The following is an 8797-nucleotide window of genomic DNA, read 5'->3' as shown; positions in this document are numbered from 1 at the left end:
ACCTGACCAAGGCCTGTAGTAAGCTTGGTTAGGCATTACAGAAGATAACACTAAGACCGAGGGGTCTTAGAGAGCCCTCTAGCGGGGCGAATAGAGCTTGATCAAGCCTTGGGCAAGCTAGATCGAGCAGGACTGAAGCTAAACGATAGACCGAGAGGTCTGTCTGGTCCTCCTAGAGAGGCCAAGAGAAAGTACGAGAATCTAACTAAAGCTGGGTCGGGCCTTCAGCAAGCACGACCGAGCAGTACCGGAGCTAACACTAAGACCGAGGGGTCTTAGAGAGCCCTCTAGTGGGGCGAATAGAGCTAGATCGAGCCTTGGGAAAGCTAGATCGAGCAGGACTGAAGCTAAACGATAAACCGAAAGGTCTGACGGGTCCTCATAAGAGGCATGGAGAAAGATCTGATACTAAAGTACCTCTCGGAAGTAATAAAATATGCCTGATGAAGCCGGGTATGATGTTTGTTGTTTGATGGCATTCATCGATTAGGTCTGGTGGATTCCCCATTACTCCGAGTGGTACTAGTAGAGGCTCCTACAGGGGTGAGCAAAGCGAGATCAAGCCTTAGGCAAGCTAGATCGAGCAGAACTGAAGCTGAAAAGCAAAATAAATGACAGGTCTGTCCAAATCAATAAACTTGAAATCCAGTGTGGTCACCACGGGTCACGAGGTGAATTCCTAGCGATTGTCTGCTGAACGTATAGGAAGGCCCGAAACGAACGATAATTTCATTGCACAGTGGAGATACTATACGTTCAGGAGTAGCATACATCGGGTTTGATCTATGATCATGTCTGGTCTCCGAGGATCCACCGGGTTACCAACTGGCACCGCTGTACTGGGTGTAAAACTGGGCCACCTGAAGTCCCGGGTGTAAAACTAGGTGCCTCTGTGCCAAAGTAGCGGCTTGCGTAGTGCATTATGCCTCCGGCTTGCGAAATGGTTATAAGCAATAACAACAGGACGCCGCGGGGTGTTCACTTAAAGGAGTAACGTTCTCTCAAGGGAGGGGATCTAAAAATCTTGATAAAACATTTATTCTATGCAAAATTTGTGCGCAAATTTTGCAAAGTAAAAAGCTGCACTGTAGCAAATTCTATGTGTGTAGCATTATTAGGGAAGTGTTGTTTGATGGCACCTCTCTACTTGATGCACCAAAGAACTACCTTGATGGCTCATGACCGCTGGTAATCTGTCGTCGCTAGTAGTTCGGAACTGAGAACAAATATGTTCGCAAATTACAACAATTATACAGCATATTGCTGAATAAAGCAGAACCGAATAATACTCAGTGACTTTACACCAAGACTGACTAATGTCTGGATTGTATCGTCCTACTCGAGTAAGGCGAAGAAAAGCTAGAAAGATACGCTTTTCACAAAGCAGGCTTAATGCATGCAAACCAAGGAGGAAGGAGTGATGCCCCTCCTTATAATAAGCAGAACCAAATAAAGAACAGACAGCATCATCTGTACAGTGACCAAGAAGAGGTGAAACTTCTGTATGTGAAAAGGCAATTTGAGCGAGATTTATTAGCAGACTAGTATTATGTTGTTTCTAGTAGGCGAAAGCCGAAACATCAACATGTGAAAATCTGATATTAAATCCTCAATCATTTTCCCTAGTATTATACAGCTATGAGTAACCTTAATTGGACACGGCAATTATTGCTGACCGGTGAAACTTTCGCATGGGAAAGACACACACACTTCTTGACAAAGCAATAAGTATTATGCTGTTTCTAGTACGCGAAAGCAGAAACATCAGCATGTGAAAGTTGTGAAGTTGAAGAATTTTTGTGTTGAGTACGATGTTGTTACTAGTAACCATGTCGACAGCTGAGAACTGTTCTCTAACCAATAGAAGGTGAAACTTCTGTATGTGAAAAGGCAATTTGAGCGAGATTTCTTAGCAGACTAGTATTATGTTGTTTCTAGTAGGCGAAAGCCGAAACATCAACATGTGAAAATCTGATATTAAATCCTCAATCATTTTCCCTAGTATTATACAGCTACTAGTAGCCGTAATTGGTCAGGGAAACATTGTTGACCGGTGAAACTTCACATGGGAAAGACACACAAATTACTTGACAAAACAATAAGTATTATGCTGTTTCTAGTATGCGAAAGCAGAAACATCAGCATGTGAAAGTTGTGAAGTTGAAAAGTTTTTGTGTTGAGTACGGTGTTGTTACTAGTAACCATGTCGACAGCTGGAAAGCTGTTCTCTAACCAATAAAAGGTAAAACTTCTGTATCTGAAGAGGCGGCGTGATTGAGATTTTTAACAGACTAGTATTATGTTGTTTCTAGTAGGCGAGAGCCGAAACATCGACATGTGAACATCTGGTTTTTAAATCATGAGTCAATTCTCCCTAGTATGATACAGTTGTTAGCCGGTATTGGTAACAGTAGAACAGAGATTTGGAGGGCAAAACCTGCTCATGGGAAATGCTCACAGAGCGCTATCTACCAGTACACATAGTATTATGCTGTTTCTAGTACGCGCGAGCCGAAACATCAGCATGTGAAATGTGTAATCGTGGGTAACTCTAAGTGTGTAGAGTACTGTGTAGTAACTAGTAGCCATGCCAAAGCATGCATTGAAACTCTTCGTGATTTAAAAAGCTCAAAGCAAGATTGACGAGGCCGCAAGGCTATGTCTTTCTAAATTCGAACAAATCGAAAGATTGTTCAAAGTACAATTAAACTGATTGATCCTGTCAGTTGCCATATGCTTGTCTGAAAGACTAAGCCATGCATGTGCAAGCGAAGCTTGAAAAAGTGGAACCGCGAATGGCTCATTAAATCAGTTACTATCTATTAGTTGATTTGCAAGCTAAATGAATAACTGCGGTAACCCTGCAGCTAATGCATGCTGATTGTCCGACACTGTCGGAGACTTTTACAAGACTACACCGGGTGATTTGCTAAGTACAGACACATCCCGTGATGAGTCCTAGTAACTGAAAGATCCCAGATAGCTTCGGCTTGGGGACGGAACTTCCGAATTTCTGACCTATCAACCTATGATGGTAGTGTAACGGACTACCATGGTTGTGACGGGTAACGGGGAATCAGGGTTCGATTCCGGAGAGGGAGCCTTAGAAACGGCTACCACATCCAAGGAAGGCAGCAGGCACGCAAATTACCCACTCTCCGCACGAGGAGGTAGTGACTAGAAATAATGATATGAACCTTTATGGTTTGTAATCAGAATGGAATGGACTTAAAAGCTCCATTGATGAACGAGTAGAGGGCAAGTCTGGTGCCAGCAGCCGCGGTAATACCAGCCTCTACAAGCGTATGCAATAGTTGCTGCGTTTAAAAAGCTCATAGTTGGATCTGTTTGAGTAGAACGGCAACATGGTCTTCAGTTAAATCTGTTGACTCGTTCCGCTCATCCTTCGCATCGAAGAAATAGTTTGCACTTAAATGTGACGAACTGTGGAAACGGTGTTTTCACCCTGAGAAAATTAGAGTGTTCAAAGCATCCTTTGGGATCGAATAATAAAGCATGGAATAATGGAGAATGACCCGCTACTCGATTGATGCCGGTTGGCTGAGTGCGGTAATGATTGAAAGGAACAGACGGGGGCATTTGTATTGCTACGTTAGAGGTGAAATTCTTGGATCGTGGCAAGACAAACTACTGCGAAAGCATTTGCCAAGAATGTTTTCATTAATCAAGAACGAAAGTCAGAGTATTGAAGAGGATTAGATACCCTCGTAATTCTGACCATAAACTATACCAACCTACAATTTGTCAAAGTCGATCTTGACTTGGCAAGAGATTAACCGGGAAACCAAAGTTTATTGGTTCCGGGGGAAGTATGGTTGCAAAATCGAAACTTAAAGGAATTGACGGAAGGGCACCACCAGGAGTGGAGCCTGCGGCTTAATTTGACTCAACACGGGAAAACTCACCCGGTCCAGACATCTTAAGGATTGACAGATTGAATATCTTTCATGATTATATGGGCGGTGGTGCATGGCCGTTCTTAGTTAGTGGAGTGATCTGTCTGGTTAATTCCGATAACGAACGAGATCTTCTCCATCTAAATAATGAAATTCACTATATGTGAATTCAAACACTTCTTAGAGGAACTATGCGGAATTAAATACCGCAGATGAAGTGAGGCTATAACAGGTCTGTGATGCCCTTAGATGTTCTGGACTGCACGCGCGCTACACTGTGTACTTTTAGATTGAGTACTCAGCCCTTGGTCCGAAATGGACTGGGCAATCAGAGAAAAGTACAGCGCTTCAAGGGGATCGTCTGTTGTAACTTGCAGACGTGAACCAGGAATTCCTGGTACTTATGAGTCAACAACTCATAGGGATTACGTCCCTGCCCTTTGTACACACCGCCCGTCGCTACTACTGATTGGATAGTTAAGCAAGAATTGCAAATTCCTACTGTTGGGACTTCGGTCTCCGGCAACGGGATGAAGCGGATCGAGCTTAATTGTCTAGAGGAAGTAAAAGTCGTAACAAGGTTTCCGTAGGGGAACCTGCGGAAGGATCAGTGATTGATTCCTTCGGGCATGGCTGCTGGTAGAGGCCATGTCTGTAGTGCGCATGACGCTCTGTCGCTAGAGATTGCTTGGCAACCAATCTCGAATTATGTATCGAGCTCAAAAACTACTTGTGTGGATACATAGTTCAGCAGTCATGGCAAGGGACTGCTTAAAGGGAGACTAGTTAGCAAAAGCAGCCTAGCAGAACTGCAGCTATCTAGATCTCAGAAGCTGGGTTATAGAAGCCCAGCTATAGACTTGTGAATGAGAAAGGCCTAAAAAGGTCCACAAGTCGCGTGGTTAGAACCGACACGCAAAAATCCCAGCGAGTGACAGAGCGTTGCGCTGTTCAGTGGGAAAGAGTTGAGCTACTCGGGGCGCCCACTGAACTTGCTCCGAGCCAAAGGCTCGAAAAAACACAGCTTAGCCTCAGATCCTTTACATAGAAGGCTAGCTAAAATAAACTTACCTTGGACGAGGGTAAAGTTTAGTCAGTTCTTAGGGGAGAGTAATCCACAGCTTCTCGCCCTCTGAACATTCTCCCAGATATGTAGGTCTGGGAGAGTCTCCTCCTGTTCTTCGGAATCTGGAGGTAGACAAAGACAGTACGATACGATCTTGCATCGGGATGACTAACCGATAATGATCATAATCTGACAATTTTTCCGGCTTGAGGCACCGGAGTCAGATTAAAGACACATACTGAACTAAAGGCGTATGTGCAAAGCTTGTCGGAGTGTAGAGAGTCAAGCTGAGTTGACTCGTCACGTGGTGATGACAACAGCCATGTGCAAAACACTCACAACTTTATCGTCTATGTGGAAAAGGTTGCTAACAGCGCTCTCTATGAGAGGCCCTCGCATATAACTATACGAGGAAAAGGCGATAGAGTTGTTTGAATGTGGGGCAGGTTCATCGACAAGCTAAGTTGATCACATTCTTGTTGTGGCATCCTACTAGAATTGGTCACGGTCTGCACCAACTCTCCCCAAGTTGGCCAGACTTAAAACTAGAAATAAGGTTTGCAGCTATGTGAACCTAGAAACTGTAAAGGAGTTGAAAGAACTTAAAGGAATTGAAAGAGGCCTTGAGGTATATCCTCTTGGTAAAGACCCACAAAAGCTCACAAAAGTGGCTTCGAAGGGCAAAACTGGTTCATCCAAAACAATTGGAGAGCTTAAAGCAGAACCAATTCGAATGAAACACTATTGGTGAAACTTCATCATGAGAACGTCACAAGCTGATCACGCTCTATGATATGACTAGTATTATGTTGCTTCTAGTAGGCTAAGCGCAAGCCGAAACATCAACATGTGAAAGTCGTAGAATTTTGCAATCAAACTGTGGCTAGTACTGTGATGTTACTAGTAACCTGGTGTTCCGTCATATGGCCAAGAGAGCATTTGAAGGCGAAACTTCTGCATGGGAAAGCTGCATCATGATCAAAATTTTATATCGAGTATTATGTTGACGTTAGTAGGCCTTGGCCGAAAACGCAGCATGTGAAAGGTATAGATAAAAGTTATTGTTGCAGTCAGTACTGTGTAGTTACTAGTAGCTGGATTTAAGCTCAAAATGAGACACTGTTGGTGAAACTTCATCATGAGAATGTCACAAGCTGATCAAGCTCTATGATATGACTAGTATTATGTTGCTTCTAGTAGGCTAAGCGCAAGCCGAAACATCAACATGTGAAAGTCGTAGAATTTTGCGATCAAATTGTGGCTAGTACTGTGATGTTACTAGTAACCTTGTGTTACGTCATATGGCCAAGAGAGCATTTGAAGGCGAAACTTCTGCATGGGGAAGCTGCATCATGAACAAAAGTTTATATCGAGTATTATGTTGACATTAGTAGGCCCTGGCCAAAAGCGCAGCATGTGAAAGGTATAGATAAAAGTTATCGTTGCAGTCAGTACTGTGTAGTTACTAGTAGCTGGATTTAAGCTCGAAATGAGACACTGTTGGTGAAACTTCATCATGAGAACGTCACAAGCTGATCACGCTCCATGATATGACTAGTATTATGTTGCTTCTAGTAGGCTAAGCGCAAGCCGAAACATCAACATGTGAAAGTCGTAGAATTTTGCGATCAAATTGTGGCTAGTACTGTGATGTTACTAGTAACCTTGTGTTACGTCATATGGCCAAGAGAGCATTTGAAGGCGAAACTTCTGCATGGGGAAGCTGCATCATGAACAAAAGTTTATATCGAGTATTATGTTGACGTTAGTAGGCCCTGGCCGAAAGCGCAGCATGTGAAAGGTATAGATAAAAGTTAGCGTTGCAGTCAGTACTGTGTAGTTACTAGTAGCTGGATTTAAGCTCGAAATGAGACACTGTTGGTGAAACTTCATCATGAGAACGTCACAAGCTGATCACGCTCTATGATATGACTAGTATTATGTTGCTTCTAGTAGGCTAAGCGCAAGCCGAAACATCAACATGTGAAAGTCGTAGAATTTTGCAATCAAACTGTGGCTAGTACTGTGATGTTACTAGTAACCTTTTCTTACGTCATATGGCCAAGAGAGCATTTGAAGGCGAAACTTCTGCATGGGGAAGCTGCATCATGAACAAAAGTTTATATCGAGTATTATGTTGACGTTAGTAGGCCCTGGCCGAAAGCGCAGCATGTGAAAGGTATAGATAAAAGTTATCGTTGCAGTCAGTACTGTGTAGTTACTAGTAGCTGGATTTAAGCTCGAAGTGAGACACTGTTGGTGAAACTTCATCATGAGAACGTCACAAGCTGATCACGCTCTATGATATGACTAGTATTATGTTGCTTATAGTAGGCTAAGCGCAAGCCGAAACATCAACATGTGAAAGTCGTAGAATTTTGCGATCAAACTGTGGCTAGTACTTTGATGATGCTTGTAGCCAACCGAATTGGTTGAAAAGCCCAATAAGTAAGCTAACTTGGGAGAGCTTGTTGGAAACCAAATGCTACTAGATTGGTCCAAATACATCCTTCAACAGGGGATCACTTGGCTCGCTTTACGAAGAGGAGCACAGCTATATGTGTTAATTCGGTATGAATCGCAAGATTTGTTTACCGACCTCTCTAACGCAAAAGGCGGTCTCGGCTTCGGCTGTTGACTGCGTCCGATTCAGGGTTATATAACTCTCGATTGAACACATTGATGTTCTATTGTTGGTGCTTCCAATAAAATTGGAACACTTAAAGCAGAACCGATTCAAATAATAGCATTCTGATCAATGATTGCATTCCTTGATCAAGAACTGCTGGAGTCATTGTGATGGCGAATTTTCTTCATAAGAAAATTGCAAAGAGACGGAACTTAATGAGACTAGTATTATGTTGTTTCTAGTAAGCGGAAGCTGAAACAGCAACATGTGAAAATCAAGTTTTGTTCAATGATCTCGAGGCGATAAGTACTATGAAGCAACTAGTAGCCTAAGCATGACTCAGATTTGAGACAGTCAAAAAGACTGGCGAAACTTCTTCACATGAAAGTTACATAGAGAACTACAAATGTATACAGCGAGTATTATGTTGTTTCTAGTAGGCGAAAGCTGAAACATCAACATGTGAAAGTTGTCTGCAAACTGTAGAACGATATGTGATTAGTACTGTGCTGTTACTAGTAGCCAGTCTGACTGTAGAAGCCAAGACAAAGGGAAACTAATGCATCTGAAAAGGACAAGTTATGGAAAGGTATGCACGATAAGTATTATGTTGTTTCTAGTAAGCGGCAGCTGAAACATCAACATGTGAACGTCGTTGTGTACAGTAACCTAGAACTATATAGTCCTTAGTAACGTGCATTTACTAGTACCTGTAATTGGTATTCAGACTCAGGCAGTTTGGAATAGTTTGGCAAAGATGCACCAGAGAAAACTGGGATTTGATACAGAAATTGTTGAATACAAGTATTATGCTGCTTCTAGTAGGTTGAATCCGAAACATCAGCATGTGAAAATTGAAAACATTTCTGGTTCGAATTGTCACAAGTATTTGGTGATCTGAGTAGCCAAACTCACTACAACGCCAATTGAAGGCAAAAATTCTCAACGGGAAAAGCTATTCTCATTGAATGAGCTAACAAGACGAGTATTATGTTGCTTCTAGTAGGCGAAAGCCAAAACATCAACATGTGAAAGTCTTGCTGAACAAATTTAATGTTGTTGAGCTCAGTACCGTGTGAATTAGTAGCCATAATTGGCGAGCGAAAATTGAACTGGCGAAACTTCGTCTTTGGAAAATTGCAGATGCCGAGCACTTATTTTGCAACGAGTATTATGTTGACTGTA

At 42.6% G+C, this 8797-nt stretch overlaps 1 pseudogene; it reads left to right on the top strand.

Moving 5' to 3' along the window:
- Positions 1-7489: 7489 nt before the first annotated feature.
- Positions 7490-7641, top strand: LOC142355189 (5.8S ribosomal RNA; annotated as a pseudogene).
- Positions 7642-8797: the final 1156 nt, after the last annotated feature.

This window comes from Convolutriloba macropyga, unplaced genomic scaffold (assembly GCF_964194025.1).
Source record: "Convolutriloba macropyga unplaced genomic scaffold, txConMacr16.3 SCAFFOLD_688, whole genome shotgun sequence".
In the NCBI taxonomy this organism is placed as follows: Eukaryota; Metazoa; Xenacoelomorpha; order Acoela; family Convolutidae; genus Convolutriloba; species Convolutriloba macropyga.
Note: the sequence above shows the minus strand (reverse complement) of the source record. Positions and strands in the feature narration are given on the sequence as shown.